At 35.0% G+C, this 15,026-nt stretch overlaps 1 protein-coding gene across 7 annotated transcripts in view; it reads left to right on the top strand.

Annotated features, from left to right (window-relative positions):
- The window catches only part of SNX7 (sorting nexin 7), a 98,170-nt gene that overhangs the window by 62,153 nt on the left and 20,991 nt on the right, over positions 1–15,026 (top strand). The gene's annotated exons all lie outside the window — the stretch shown is intronic.

Below are 15,026 nucleotides of genomic sequence, written 5' to 3'. Positions count from 1 at the left end.
ATTAATATAATAACATATCTTGGTGATCCTTCCAGTTATTGGTCTTTTACAGCTGCATGGTCTTCTGATGTATGGATGTACCAGAATTTATTTAATCTGACTCCAACTGGTGAACATTTATTTCTAACCTTTTGCTACTATAAACAATGCTTCAGTGAATAACCTTGTACGTGTATTATTTTGTGAATGTACCAGTAGATCTGTAGAATAAATACCTAGAATTGAAATTGCTAAACCAGAGACTATTCAGTTTTGATAGCTCATTATTAATTGTGCAACCTTGGTCAAGTTTCACAGTTTGTAGAATAGAAGAAATAATAGTACCTAGCTCATAGGGCTAAATGTGTAACACACATAAGTGCTTAGAATAGTGCCTGGTACAAATGAAAAGCTAAAAGAATTAGCTGATGTTATTGTTGATGTTATTAGAACTACCAAATTACTTTCCGCTGGGAGAGCTATTTACAATCTCACCAACATGTTTGATTGCTTGTTTACTCCTGTACCCTCCACCCCAGCCTTGTCAGTGTTATCAAACTGTAGAATTGTTGCCATCCATTAAGTGAAGATAGTATCGCTTCATAGTTTTAATTTTTATTTTTCTTATGATGAACAAGGGTAAGCATTTTTTATGTTTAAGTAAAATTTGTCTTTTTTTGTAATTGTCTGTTTTTTGATCATTAGATTTTACCTATTCTTGATCTTTCCTGATTTTTAAGAAATTCTTGTTTGAGAAATTAGTCCTTTTTGTCATTTGTACTGTATTTTAATTTTCTTTATAGTGATCTTTCCTGTACAGAAAAGTTTAGTTTTTATAAAGTCAGATTTATCTATCTTTTTCTAAAGGATTTTACTTTCAAGTACAAGTTAGGATGACAAAAGAATTGTATCACACTTCTTTTATTAACTTTTGGGGTTTTCTTTTTTACATTTGAATCTTTGAGCCATTTGGAATTAATTCTGTTTATAAATGTGAGGTGTGGATTCAACTATATATTTTTTCAGGTAACTATCTTGCTGTGCCAAAGCTATCTATTGAGTAGTCATGTTTTCCCCAATACTTTGCAACTCTACCTTTGAAGTATACTCAGTTTTTGTTGTCACATGCAACTGTTTTAAGGCTTTCTGTATGTTCCCTTGATTGGCCTGTTAATTAAGCAGCAGAACTGTACTGTTTCAGTAATGGATGTTTTAAAATATGTTTTATATATGGTGGAACTTGTCTACCCCCACTTATCCTTCTTATTTGTCAATTTGCAGTGCTTTTAAAAGTAAATTTTAAAATACTTACTTGTAATGATAATAAACACTTGAATTATGAAGTTATTTCCTAAAAATAATTAGTGTGTTGTCTCCCTTAAAAAAATACTAAACTAAACGAATTCTATTAGTATACTACTATATATATCCAAAAGTACCAAATATTGAATTTGTTTCAAGATAATATTCTAAAATACCGTCATGTCTTTAGAATGAAGTAATTGAGAAAATATTCATTAATATTAGAGGACTTCTGGGAAACCATGTAAAAGCAGGTTTACTAAAGGATATCTTTTTGGGGGGGAAGCCCTAAAATTTATATACTTGAGTACATATGCTATTCCAGTTATATTGATCACAGCTCTCTAGAGCTTTGCTATTCAGTATTGTACCCACTAACCACATGTGGCTATTTACATTTAAATATGAATTAATTTAAATTAAATACAAGGAAAACTTCAGTTCTTCAGTTGGACCAGCACATTTCAAAGGCACATGCGGCTATTGCTACTATTTTGGGCACTCCAAAGTTGAACATTTCTCTCATTCCAGAAAGTTCTATTGGCTAGCTCTGTTTTAGAATATGCTGCAACTTTAAGAGCTGTATTTTTTATGTATGGTAGTTTGGTTGATTGAGTCAAAGAGGAAAGACCATATCTATTGAAGGTTTTAGCTTTGGTAGGGATTCAGATAGAAAAGAGATGAATGTCTGAAAAAACATCAAGCGAAATCACTTAATTAAAAGTCTGATGTACACAGTACTTCAGCAAAGGTAACATTTCAGTCACCAGACTTTTTGATAACGTACTCTATCACCTAAATATTTTTGAGCACACCTCCCAGTACGTGTACATTTTAAATTTACAAATTATCTACTTGCACTACTTTACGCATATATTTTATCTGTGTTATAAACTATGCATATAATTCAAAAACATTATATGAGAATTAAATATAAGGTGATCAAAGGGTACAAACTCTCAGTTATAAAATAAGTGACGGGATTGTAATGTATAGGGTGGTGACTGTAGTTCATAACACTGTATTGTATATTTGAGAGTTGCTAAGAGAGTAGATCTGAAAAGTTCAATAGTTCTCATCACAAGAAAAAAAAATTTGTAACTGTGTGGTGATGGATGTTAACTAGACATATTGTGGTGATCATTTCTCCATATATACTATATCAAATAACTTTGTTGTACACTTGAAACTAGTATAATGTTTTATGTCAATTAAAAAGAGTTAAATATAAATGGGAGTTCCTTCATGCAGCCTGTGAGCTGTCTTATATATGTCTTGAGGTTCATGGGCCACATTATGGAATTGTGTAATATGGTGGGGTTGGATCACAAATTAGAGAATCTGGATTCTGGAAAAAAGTTACAAAAAAGTAACTTAAACCTCAGTAAGCATTCCTTTTTCTTGTTAGTAAAACAATATTTACGTTATAGGTGTATAGTGAGAATTAAATGAGATAATACTAGAGGTATTGTTTGGTTAAATAGTGAGTAAAAATATTTAATGGCAGAAAATTGTATGGCCTGTGAAGGTCTGTAAAATAAATGTTTAGATTTGGCTTTGAAATAATTTTTATAACTTTATTAAAACCTAATGATAGTATAGCATATAGCTTTTCTAGGCTTGGATTATGTTCTTCAGAAACAAATATAGGAAGTTATATCGAAAGAGTTAAAAGACCTTGATTAAAAAATTTTTTTTCTTAGGAGCCACATCATTCCTTTTTAAAAGGTTTATATTAATCGGACTCATGGAAGCACCTGGAAAAAATGAATCCTCTTCTATCCTATATATTTTTACTGTGCCTCTGTTGTACAAAGGATGCAAAAGGGATCACTACATTTCCTAAAATGGGGCTGTTTAAATAATTGGCTTTCTGTTGATTCCAGTGTCAAAGAAAATTATGATTATTCCTTATTCGAAGGACGTTAATGGTGTTGGAGGTACTGACTTGAAAGGTGATGTATCAGCTATATTTGTGGGTGTTTTATGACCTAATTTGTCATTTTTAGAAAATACATTGTGCTTTACTGAACAAGCTACATTTGGATAACAAAATTGGCAGTGAATTTCAGAAAGAGAGGTTTCTACTTTTTAAGAAAAGTATATATTGTATATAAAAAAGGCATTCACATGTAGTAATCACATGGATGCCTGAGCAGCATTGTATAATCAAGCATCTAATTTTTCAGACACATCTTACCCCTCTCACAAATCAGAAAATAATGTAATTTTATTGTTAAGAGCCCTCTTCTCTCTCCCCTGCAATTTAATTAATACTTGTTAAGAAGAAGTAGCTGTCAGATTAGAATTGAATTTTTGAATTTTCTATTGTCTTATGATGGAGTGGCAATCTAAATCTTTTTATTTAGGTATATTATTTTCAAGAACTTTTAAAATGATAATTTCTCAGCTTTTCTGATTATGAAGAGAAAGTTTTAGCACTTGAATAAATAGATTGAATGGTTAATTATTTCCATAAAAGGCAATAATAGAGAAGCCATTTTAAAAAGAAAACAATGAAGATATTTTTAAGTAAGAATAGCTGTTATCCTCAAATTGTATTGTTTTGCTCAAAAATTTTGGTGATATATACCTTTAGGTTTAGGTACAGGCAGCTTGTAAGTTTCTGTGGTATTTCAAAGTGTGGTAAAACAATCCTTGGAAAGGCAGTAGTAAAACAAGCCTAGATTCATTACTAATATTTTACTTTTCTGAAATCATTCATTTATTCTACAAATATTTATCACATTTCTACATAGTAAGTACTGAGGATATAGTGGCCAAAAGGTAGACACATGGCCCATGTTAGAACTTATATTCTAACAGGAAAGTACATAAACATACAAAAAATAATTGTTCTAATGAATATTAAGGAGATGAACAGTGGACTGAGATGGAGAGAGTAGTGAAAAAGTACCTACTTTGAACATAAATGCTGTCTGAAAAGGACTATCTGAGGAACTGGTACTTAAACTGAAATTAAAAGAAAGAGAACTAGCTACAAGATTTAAAACGGAATAATTTTTAGAAACCTCACCATTTATTTGTCTTCTTTGATATCTCTCAATAAGTTTTAAAATGCTTTTTTCCAAAACGGTCTTCTATATCTTTCCATAAATTTATTCCTAAGTACCTTATGTTTTGTTTGTATTTATCATAAATTATATATTTAAAATGTTTTATTTTCTAACTTTTTTGAGCCAGAGTATAGAAATATAATTCACTTTAGCATATGTATCTTATATCCAGCAATCTTCTAAATTATTTTTAGTTTTAATAATTTCTTTGTACATTCTTTGGGATTTTCTATATAGAAAACCTTATGGGTATATATTGATAGTTTTGTCTCATTTATTCAATCTTTAGACCTTGTATTTATTTTTTCATTTCTTATTGAGCTGGCTAAAAAATGCATTGTAAAGTTATTAGTGATGGGACATCCTTGTATTATCCCTGATGCTAAAGTAAATGCTTTCAGGATTTTTTCCATTAGTATTGATGTTTGCTAAACGTTTTAGAGTATATATATTTTAATCAGGTTAAGGCAGTTTTTATTTACTCCTATGTGATGAGAAGTTGATTCGTAAGTGGGTGTTCAAATTTATTGTGTGGATTCCTGTACCGACTCATTGTAAGTGTATGATTTTTCTTCATCATTCACTTAATGTGGTGATTTACACTGAGAGATTTTCTCATTTTAGCCATCCTTGGATCCCTGGGATAAATTCAACTTGGCCCTTGCTGGATTTGGCTACCTCAACTTTTAGGACGTTTATGTTTATATTTCTGAATAAGAATGATTTGTCATCATGTTGTATATTTCAAACATATGCAATTTTTTTTTCTTTGTCAATTATACCTCGATAAAGCTGGGGGCAGGGGGAGAGTGATTTGTAATTACCATTGCTTGTACCAGAAATGTCAGTTTTTGTATCCAGGTCATGCTATCCTTATAAATTCTACATGCTAGACTAATTTGTGTGAGATTGCTATCATTCATTAGGAAAATAACTCTTCCAATAATGCGTTAGGAGCAGACCTTTGTAAGTTCTTCAGATGTTAGCTCAGTCATGATATTGGAGAGACTCTAAATTTTAATCATGCTGCCCACATGAACTTACTGCTGTACTTATAAATAGAGACAGTCATAGGGTGAGGAAAAGGGGTGCTTACTTGCCACTAGTTGTAGATTATAATGTCAGGGGTAAGTGATGAAGGATGGGGATGATTAAATAGTCAGAGACAGTGGTTCTTTCTTAGAGAGGTAAGTGAAATTTTCCCTAGACTGCTGTTTAGCAGTGATAGATCAAAGTCGTTGAAAAAAGTTTGACTTTCCTTCTATCATCCTGGCAGCTATTCCTGGAGAAATAGACTATGGGGAAGCTGCTTTCTCAATCTGTAATTTTTATAAATGATACTTTGATAAAACTAGGTAATCATGGCAATTAACTCACCTAGAATTATCATGCCAAAGTGTATTAATCTTTATTAAATATGTAGTTCAGCAGTCAAGCAGATTTCCTTCTAACACATTGTAATGCAGTGTGTAGTTCAAACATTTTTATGAAAAGAGTTTACTTTCTTTGGTATAGGAAAGTTGGAATGTATACCTCAGTAGTCTGAGAGACCCATTCGTGGCCAGTGCAAGATCAAAATTTCATTAAGGTGTCCTGTTTTAAAGTTTCATATGAATATCACTACTCCATAATATATTTATGTTTATGTTAATTTAAAAATATTTTTCTCTGATCTCCATAAAATATCTATGACAAGATTATGCCACATTTATTTATGACATTGGCAATCCTTTATGTTATCACTGAGTATTGATGTGGATATAGAAATCCCAATTTAAGAAACACACATTAAGTCATTCTGTACTGATCTCATCACGAAACTATCAGAATTAGGAGGACTTTCTGATTTAAGTAAAGATGTACCTCTATGACATCAGTGTGCCAAAAATTGAGTGAGAAAAGAAGGAAAATATTTCACATAGGGGCACTGTGTCTAGCGTGGTACTCTTGGCACATAGTACGTGCTCAACAAATAGTTCTTGAAGGAACTAATATGTTTTCTAAAAACTGATCTCTGGTGAATAAGAAAAACTAAAGGCATAAGAGAATGTTTGGAAGTATAGGGGGTCTTCTTAAGTTGCTGGACAGGTTATTTTGGTTACTAGGAAGTATATTTTAAGGAACTTTCAGAATCAGTGTGGGAAGATCCATCTGCATTGTTTGTCTTAGGGTTTTATCATTCCATAAATTAGCAAGATACTGGTATTTCTTGTATTAGAGTGGAATAATTTATTGACGTAATGTGGTAACCTAGTTCCTCAAAATGGAGATAATTTCTGGACTTCTTGGCCTTGCCCATCTGATTTGGAGGAGGGCCTGATTGGAATGGCCTTACATAGACTTTTTGGCATGGCCACATTGTCCATTCAGCCACCAATACTCTCAGGCATATTGGAGCATTTGGGGAGCTTTCTGAGCTATTAATGTCTCTTTGTTTCCCCTATGGCTGTTCCTTTTATATGCATGTCCTCAGTAAGTATTCCCTAACATAGTAGAAGTGAGTGAGCTGGCAGATTCAGTCAGGACATTTCCGAGACCCTAACAATTGTCCTTCCATAATCACTCTGGAGTGCCACTCTAACCCTAACATGTATTAAATGCTTAAGTCTCAGGCACTTTGCTAACATGTTGTTCAAAAACAATCCTGTGAAGTAGGTACTTTCTTTTTCCTCATTCTACAGATGAGGAAACGGCAGCCTATCACAGAACTGAATTTAGTTAGCTAAGGTCAACACAGTCAGGATTATCACCCATGGACTTCAGAGCGCAGGCTCTAGATCACTGTCCTATAAATGTGTGTGATTATGAAATTTTTAAAATTCATGGATAAAAGAGAGGAGGAGCCAAATACAATACTTATTAATACCGTAAGGCAACTGAGAAAGATGCAGTAAGGATATGTATTAGATATAAAGATACATTTCCTTTTCTGGGGAAATTTTTGAATCTAGATATTCTGGATTTCTTAAAATTTACTTTGGGAGGTACTTCCTTTTTTTTATGCAAAAAGAACAAGCTCACTGATAGACTCTAAGGTAGTTGGTAAGGTGACATGGAATGCCCAATGCAGTGTGGATCTGAAACCCCTACTATGTTGTAAGCTCCCAGCAACAGGGACCTTCCCTCTCGTATTCACCCCTGTGCTCTTGGTCATGTTCCTGGGCTAATGCCTGGGACACAGTAAGCACTTAAAGATTTGTTGAATGAATGTTTACTTTTATTCTCAATTTATTTGTTCTTTCATCTTATTGAAGGTAATAAGAAACTGTATTTTGGAGGAGAATAGAGGTTTAAGGAGCACAAATAAATAAAATTAAAGTGGGGGGGGCAGGAAATATTTTTTTAAAAAAATCAACTTAGATTGAGTTTGCCAAATAATTCAAGAGAAGAAAAGCATAATTGAGAGCTGGTGGAAGGATGTTGAAAGTGCACTGTTACACGGACCCACATTCATCATGTGCAAAGTCTACTTTGTAAGACTTGGACCAGCTAGACGGGGGGGAAGAAAGCTACCTCTAAGAGTTATGGAGAAAGTTAAATGAGACGCCACGTGTGACGTGCAGCTCAGGACCTGATCATAGTAGGGACTTAGCATTGCTGGTGAGCAGGCAGATGTTAAGAATGTGCAACATACATGCACAAACACAGCTCCTTTTCCTAACTCTATCCCTCACCATAGCTTCGAGACACCTATTGTAAATTCCTCTTTTTCTTACTATCAGACCATTCTTGATAACATTAGAGACAAAGAAAGCAAAGATAATCAGAAGGCTATCCAGCAAGAATGTAAAGGAAATCGGGCTGTTTGTCATCTCCTCCTTAGTAGTAAAGGTGATTTCACTCATCTGACTGGCTAGGTAGTTACCCATATCTTGTGCCATCCCTCCAAAAGTTAATTGCTGTCTTTCATAGTCCTTGCCAAATCTAAAGCTATTCTAAAGTAATTCCTAAATACCTGCACTTCTCTGCCAGAAAGTCCAGATAAGCTCTCAGAGTCCATTTGCAGGAGGACATAGTATAGCCAAGCAAATCCAGTGGAATAATTCTTGTCTCTATTAGTAAATATAAAAGTTCTTGCCTCTGTATTGAAAATACATTGAGAGAAATAGCATCAAAAGATCAACCTTAAATCTTAAGAGCAAAAGGCCTACCTAATCATCTTTAAGCACACTTTAATCTCTAAGAAAAGCCCAATTATTTTTTAATGTTTAGTATTAGATCAAATATACGTACTCTAGATACATTGTATTTACCTCTTAAATAGTTGATGAGTATACAGGTAATCCCATTTTTGTCTCCAAACTTTATTTATTATAAAATATTTTTGGAGATGTATATTTGTGGAGTATGTTCTTTTTAAAAATATTTTTCATATTTTATTCGCTACCCTATTTTATTTGCTACCCTAACTTTGTGATTATACAGTTCACATCTGTAATATTTTATTTATAAATAAATAGATGTTTCTGATATAATTTCCAAGACAACATTTTGTCACAAAGGAAGACACTTGTCTTTATTATGGGATTCTAAAATGTTCTATCACTTATATCTTTTTTATTGTTAATAAAATACGAATTTTCTGTGAAAGAAATTTTTATATTTTAGTTAATCATTTGCTTACAGAAAGGTAATAAATAAACTGTATTTGCATGGATTTATCTAACTTTTCTATAAAAATCCATCTATTTCTGATGGTTGTACTTATGGGAAAATATGTTCTTACAAATTTAAATGTATAAAAGTCATAGAAAATTAAAATCTATAAAAGGCCTATTTTAATAAAAACTATTAAAATGTTATAGGGTTTCTGGATTGGTTTCGCTTTCTAAAGTCAGCTTTCAGGGAATAAGGAGGAAAACCTCCAAGGTGGTTAAATGGGTTTGAGGGATTCAGTGCACCTGTGGTTGTCTTAGCAGACATGTGCTTCAAAAACTGAGTAACTGTTAAAAATAGTGTAATGGCCTATAATCGTAGAAATGGTCCACAGGGCTATTTCATTAGAATGTAGGCTTTATTTCCTAGCAGTAATGAATGATCTGTGTGGATTCATCCAAATTATTTTACCCACTTTCCCACATGACCTGTGACAAACATTCATAATATGATATAACCAGGGTTCAGAGCTATAACTGACGTGGACAGAATGAGTATGTCAGTTCTTGGCCCTTTAGCCATCAGACCATTCTCTAGATAACATTGAACTTAATCAAAGAAACAAAACAAGCTCAATCTAACAAGTAAAGGAAGGGGCACCCTTCAGCTGAATCTAGGGTACCTCCAAGTTGATGGGATATGACATGAACCTCATGCATCTTTTATTCTTTGATCTGACACCCACCTCCTAGACTGTACTTTTCATGGATGAGAAATAATGAAGCATAGTAATTAAATATTACTTTAACATTTAATATGTTGATGTTAATGGTGGACTATTTTTAGCATGATCATATTTTTCTCTTTTTTTCATTGTTATTTCCTTTATTTTTTTTCTCCATGACCCTGTTCCTTCTCAGGGATAAGTACTTTTTTTTTTTCACTTTGTAAGAATTATAGTAAGAATTTTTAGTGAAACATGTCACAGGGTTGACCTCCAAAAGTTGTTTGATGTATACCTCACCCTGCAAGACTATTACTGTTGCCTTTAGGCCTTCATTTCCTATCTCACCCTACCCCACCTGTTCTTCCAGTGAATGCTATCCAGTTAAAAATATCAGATAATCTTATCTTTTCTTCCAGTGCCCATCCATACTTAGTCAGTTGCCAGCCCCTACTGATTCTGTGTCTCAGAATCTCCTCCTCTCTGTATCCCCTGTATCAGGAATCTCATTGTTACTGCTGCTTTCCTGGTCCTGGTTTGAAAATCCAAACACCCCCCAGGGAAATCCCTTTAGTACCTGGCAGCTGCCTCTCTTTCCTCTTTTGCTATTCCCCTACTCACACTCTAGGTACCAACCTTGACAGACCACCTGCGATTTTTAGAAACTTCAAAGTAAACATGCTTCTAGGACTGTACACCCTATTTGCTTCACATGAACTGCATTTCACATTTTCTGTATCCAGTTGTTGTTTTTTTTATTTCTCCCCTTAGGCATGAGTCCTTGAGGGCAAGGACTGTTTTTTCACCCTTCATCTTAGTTCCTAACAGAGACTAGATAGATGCTGAGTGAATGCTGCAGGATGAATGAGTGGGAATGAACCAAATCTTCATCATTTTTATTGCTGTCTCCATAGTCCCAGTGCAGGCTAATTGGTTTCTTTTCTTCCCCTCCTCCTCCCCCCTTTCTCTTTTAAGCATCCTTGCATATCTCTGACTCAGGAATCTATCTGAAGTATACTTCAGTCCTGGTCAAAAACTTTCGGTAGCCTACCTTTTCCTACAGAATCCATTTCATGCTCAATAGCATTTACACCCTCTAGTGGTCAATCTTCAATCAGCCTGTCCAGCTGCATTTCCCATGTTTCTCCTTGCCCACCTCCAGCCTCCAAACTATCTCTTATCCATTGTTTTGTCACACTCTATAGCATAACATCCCTGTGGTTTTATTTATGCCATACCCTCATCCAGATGCCTTCTTCCCCACTCACTGCCTAGCAAATTAACACTTGGAATGTCCCCTACCAAAGTTGGAATTAATCCTCCATGCTGTATCTTTCTGTATACTACTTTAATTTTTTTCCTCCATTTATGATATATATCACATTCTGCTTTGTATTATAGCCTTTGGTTTTTGTTTTATTTTTGCATATCTGCATTTTAAAAGATAACAAACTCCTTAAGGTAAGAGGTGAATCAGTTTAATCTTGAAAGCCACACGCAAGCTAGCCTGGGGCTATTCACTCACTATGGAAAGAGCATGTATTTTCACTTGAATCTCCATGATGCCACAAAAAGCTGTGTGATCTCTTTTATTTCTTTCTCCCAGTTTCCCAGCTTGTAAAAGGAAGATAATATTACCAAATTTGCAATATTATTATGCAGATTAAATGAAATAATATATGTAAAGTATATAGCTTAATACAGTGGCCCATGGCAGAAATACAATAAGTGGTCATTATTATTGCTGCTTTTCCTGGTGCTATAGTAGGTACTCGCTATTGAAGAAGGATATTGTTTTGTTTGCCTGAGCTCTTAGTATTAATGGTTTTCACTTAATTGTATGGCTCATTTCTAGCTGAATATAACTGAAGCTAGCGATTACCCATTAGCCTTGCAGTTAAATCTAAATCTTTAGTTTTCACTATATTATAATCTTTTATTACTTATTCTGATATTACAACATTTTCCTGGCAAAAAGGATTGCTTCCTTCTTCAGTTTTTCCACCAACAGAGGGCCAAGTCGTTTCCAGTATTTGTGAAATGAATGATTCAAGCCTTAATCCTTTTAAACTCAGTCTTTTCTATGCTGCTTTCTGGTAGAAACTATAATTCCCTACTTTCAGAGTTATTGAAACCTGCTCTGTGGTTAGAGGGGTGCTGAAGCACTAGACGGGCTTCTTTGGCCCGCCAGGTGCCTAACACGTTACTCTCCCACTTCAGTGAAATTTTGTTCAGTGTTTATGTTGAGAGCCTGGATTGCACCATCTAAATGCACAGTTCCTTGTACCAAAGAACTTGCTAAAAGTGCAGTCAACTAAGGGAAGGGAAATCTAATAATATGCCTTTGTAAATTGGTAGGAAAGATAATAGTCCAGATCATTCCTACTTTGAATTAAGTGTTTTGTGCTTATTATCAGTTAGAGTTTCTTCAAGTCAAAATTAGGGGAAGATGATTCAGTGTGAGGAAATACCTAATGTCTCTTTTTTCCTTTTCTAACTAAAATAATGATGGAATCATCAAAGAAATAAAAAGTGGTCAGTATATATATATATATATATAGCCTCCAAAAAAATGACAGGAATTGATCATGTATATTTAGAACATATGTATCCTCTTCTACGCTGGTGAGAATAAATCAAGAAATAGCACTAGAAATTAAGACCTAGACCCTGGCAAAGAAATGGTATATTTCCAGAGACCAAAATACTGGAAGAGGAGAGGGAATCCATTTCCATTTCACCAACTGACGATGATGGTGGTAATGGTGGTAATGGTGGTAATGGTGGTGGTACTGGTGGTAATGGTGGTGGTACTGGTGGTAATGGTGGTAATGATGATAGTAATAGATACAGTTTAGTAGAAAAATTGTCAGGCACTGTGCACATCAATGAACGTGTTCATTATCTCAGGCAACTTTTAATAAAAATCCCTTCGAGATAGGTAGTGTCATTTTTATATTCATTTTACAGATGAAGAAACTAGGGCTTCAAAAAGTACTCTTACCCAGTGTCACACAGCTTGTAAAAGACAGACGTGGGGTCTGCGATCAGTCTAACCTATCATTAGTCATCTTAATCCCAGTGCCATGCTGATCAGGCTACAAAGCTTCTTTCTGTAGGTGGGAGTGAAGTCAGAGAACAGGACAGGACTTCTTTAGGAATGCAGTAGCTCTGGGCCAGGGCAGAAGCACCAACCAGCCTGACTACCACTAACAAGGGCTTTTAGAAGAGGGAGTTGCAGATTGAAAAGGGGAAGACTGTTTAAATCCCTTACGGCAGTAACACCATTTTAAGCTCCATCAGGAGGGGAAGGAAGATAGAATATATGATTTAGAATCTACTGTGTTTCCTAAAGCCACTTTCAGTAAAGAACTTTGCCAGTAATCCCACTCCACTCCAGTGCATGGCACTTTTAGACTGCAAAACCTAAGCAGAGGAGAAAAACAGTGCAGTTACAGTTGGTGTAGGTACCTCTTCATCCTAGCTATAAAAAAAGACACTTTTCTAATCATCTCCATCTGGCTGTGAAAATGGCAAGATTCCATCCAACAGCCCAGAGGAGTGAGGTTTTGTAACCGGCCCCTGAGCTTTCTCCGGATCCTGTTTGAGTTTGGCCTGTCAGTAAAATTTTACCTTAGCTTATTCTCCAGCATCCGCAGTCCACCATGAGAAATCCCATTAACATCCTTTTAGACAAATTCTCTGTGATTAAGCAAAATAATTACCCCCAAAGAGTCATACATACCCATAAAGTAATAAATGGCCTCACTGAGATAGTTTACAAACAAAATAAGAAAGTGAAAAAAACACATTTTCCCGCCACACACAAAACATGAAAACCAACCTTACTACTGAAATAGATCTCCCATAGGTAATAAAAGATTTATATAATACCAAATGTCTATTCTTAGGGAAACAAAAGCAAATATGGCTGCAATGAAATAAAGTCAGCAGTGAAATTTCACAGCAAAATATTGACAAATGAATAAAAAGAATATTTCAAACAAGCATTGGAAGTAAAATAACATTTTTTTGATTCTAAGACATACATTTTCACATTTTAGCATGTCTGTAATGGGGACCTTCTTAAATGATAGCCTCTTTCAAATACTCGGAGCCAAGGAACAGTGGTAACGTATAATATGCCCCTTTTAAAACATGGGAGAGGTGGTGTCATTTCTGCTTGAATCTCTCTGGCTTTGGGTCTCACTCAATAAAACCTAAGATCCTTACCATGGACTGCATGGCTCAGTAAGATCTGGTCACCCACTGCTTCTCTGACCTCATCTCCTAAGAGTTTCCCTCTTTTTTAACTCTGCCACCTGCTACAGCCATGCTGGTCTCCTTATTCTTCTTGGACCATCCGGGCATGCTTCCACCTCTAGGCCATTGTCCTGTTTCTTCCTCAGCCAGGAATGCTTTTCTGATTAAGAACCCCATGGTTCACTCTCACATCAACTTCAGATATTTATTCAAATGACAGTTTCTTATTTAGGCTTTCCCCAGCCATCTTATCTAAAATTGCATCATTCTTATACTCCCTATCTACCTTTCTGCTTCGTTTTTCTTTTTGACACTTATTATCAAATGATAGTTCATATTTCATTTATCTTGCTTATGGTTTGTCTCTCCCCAGTTGAATATCAGCTCCGGTAAAAACAAGGATTTTTGTCTATTGTCTTCACTGTTGAATCTCCAAGTCCTAGAATAATGCCTGGTATGGGGAAGGAACTTAACAAATAAATGTATGCTGATATATGAATAAATATATGTGTATAAAATATACATAAATATATAAAAATTTATATAAATGTGCTAAATATAAAGCAATAAATTGATGGGTTCCATGCTCAAAGGTTGGTGGGTAAGTTGGGGAGGAGGTATGACTGTCACACTCAGCCTGTCTAATGGAGCGTGGACTAGGTGTCAGGTGTCTTGTGATATAAACCTGCCTCTGTTACCAGCTGAGTGGAATGTGACAAGTTAATCCCCTGGGCCTCCAGGTTGGACTACATAATCTATACGGATGTTATAACATGTCAGTTAACTGAGCATTCTGCTAAAAACAGCTGAAAAAGGAGTAGGAAGGGGAAGCTGAACATGTGAAACCATATCTTTTTTTTTTTATAAGCAGATATTCATTTTTAATTATTATTTATTTATTTATTTTTGGCTGTGTTGGGTCTTCGTTTCTGTGCGAGGGCTTTCTCCAGTTGCGGCAAGCGGGGGCCACTCTTCATCGCAGTGCGCGGGCCGCTCATTATCGTGGCCTCTCTTGTTGCGGAGCACAGGCTCCAGACGTGCAGGCTCAGTAGTTGTGGCTCATGGGCCTAGTTGCTCCGCGGCAT

Source organism: Delphinapterus leucas, chromosome 1 (genome assembly GCF_059928025.1).
Source record: "Delphinapterus leucas isolate spDelLeu-1000000601 "Yukka" chromosome 1, BTC_Dleu_Yukka2, whole genome shotgun sequence".
In the NCBI taxonomy this organism is placed as follows: domain Eukaryota; kingdom Metazoa; phylum Chordata; class Mammalia; order Artiodactyla; family Monodontidae; genus Delphinapterus; species Delphinapterus leucas.
This window is presented reverse-complemented; position numbering and strand designations above follow the sequence as displayed.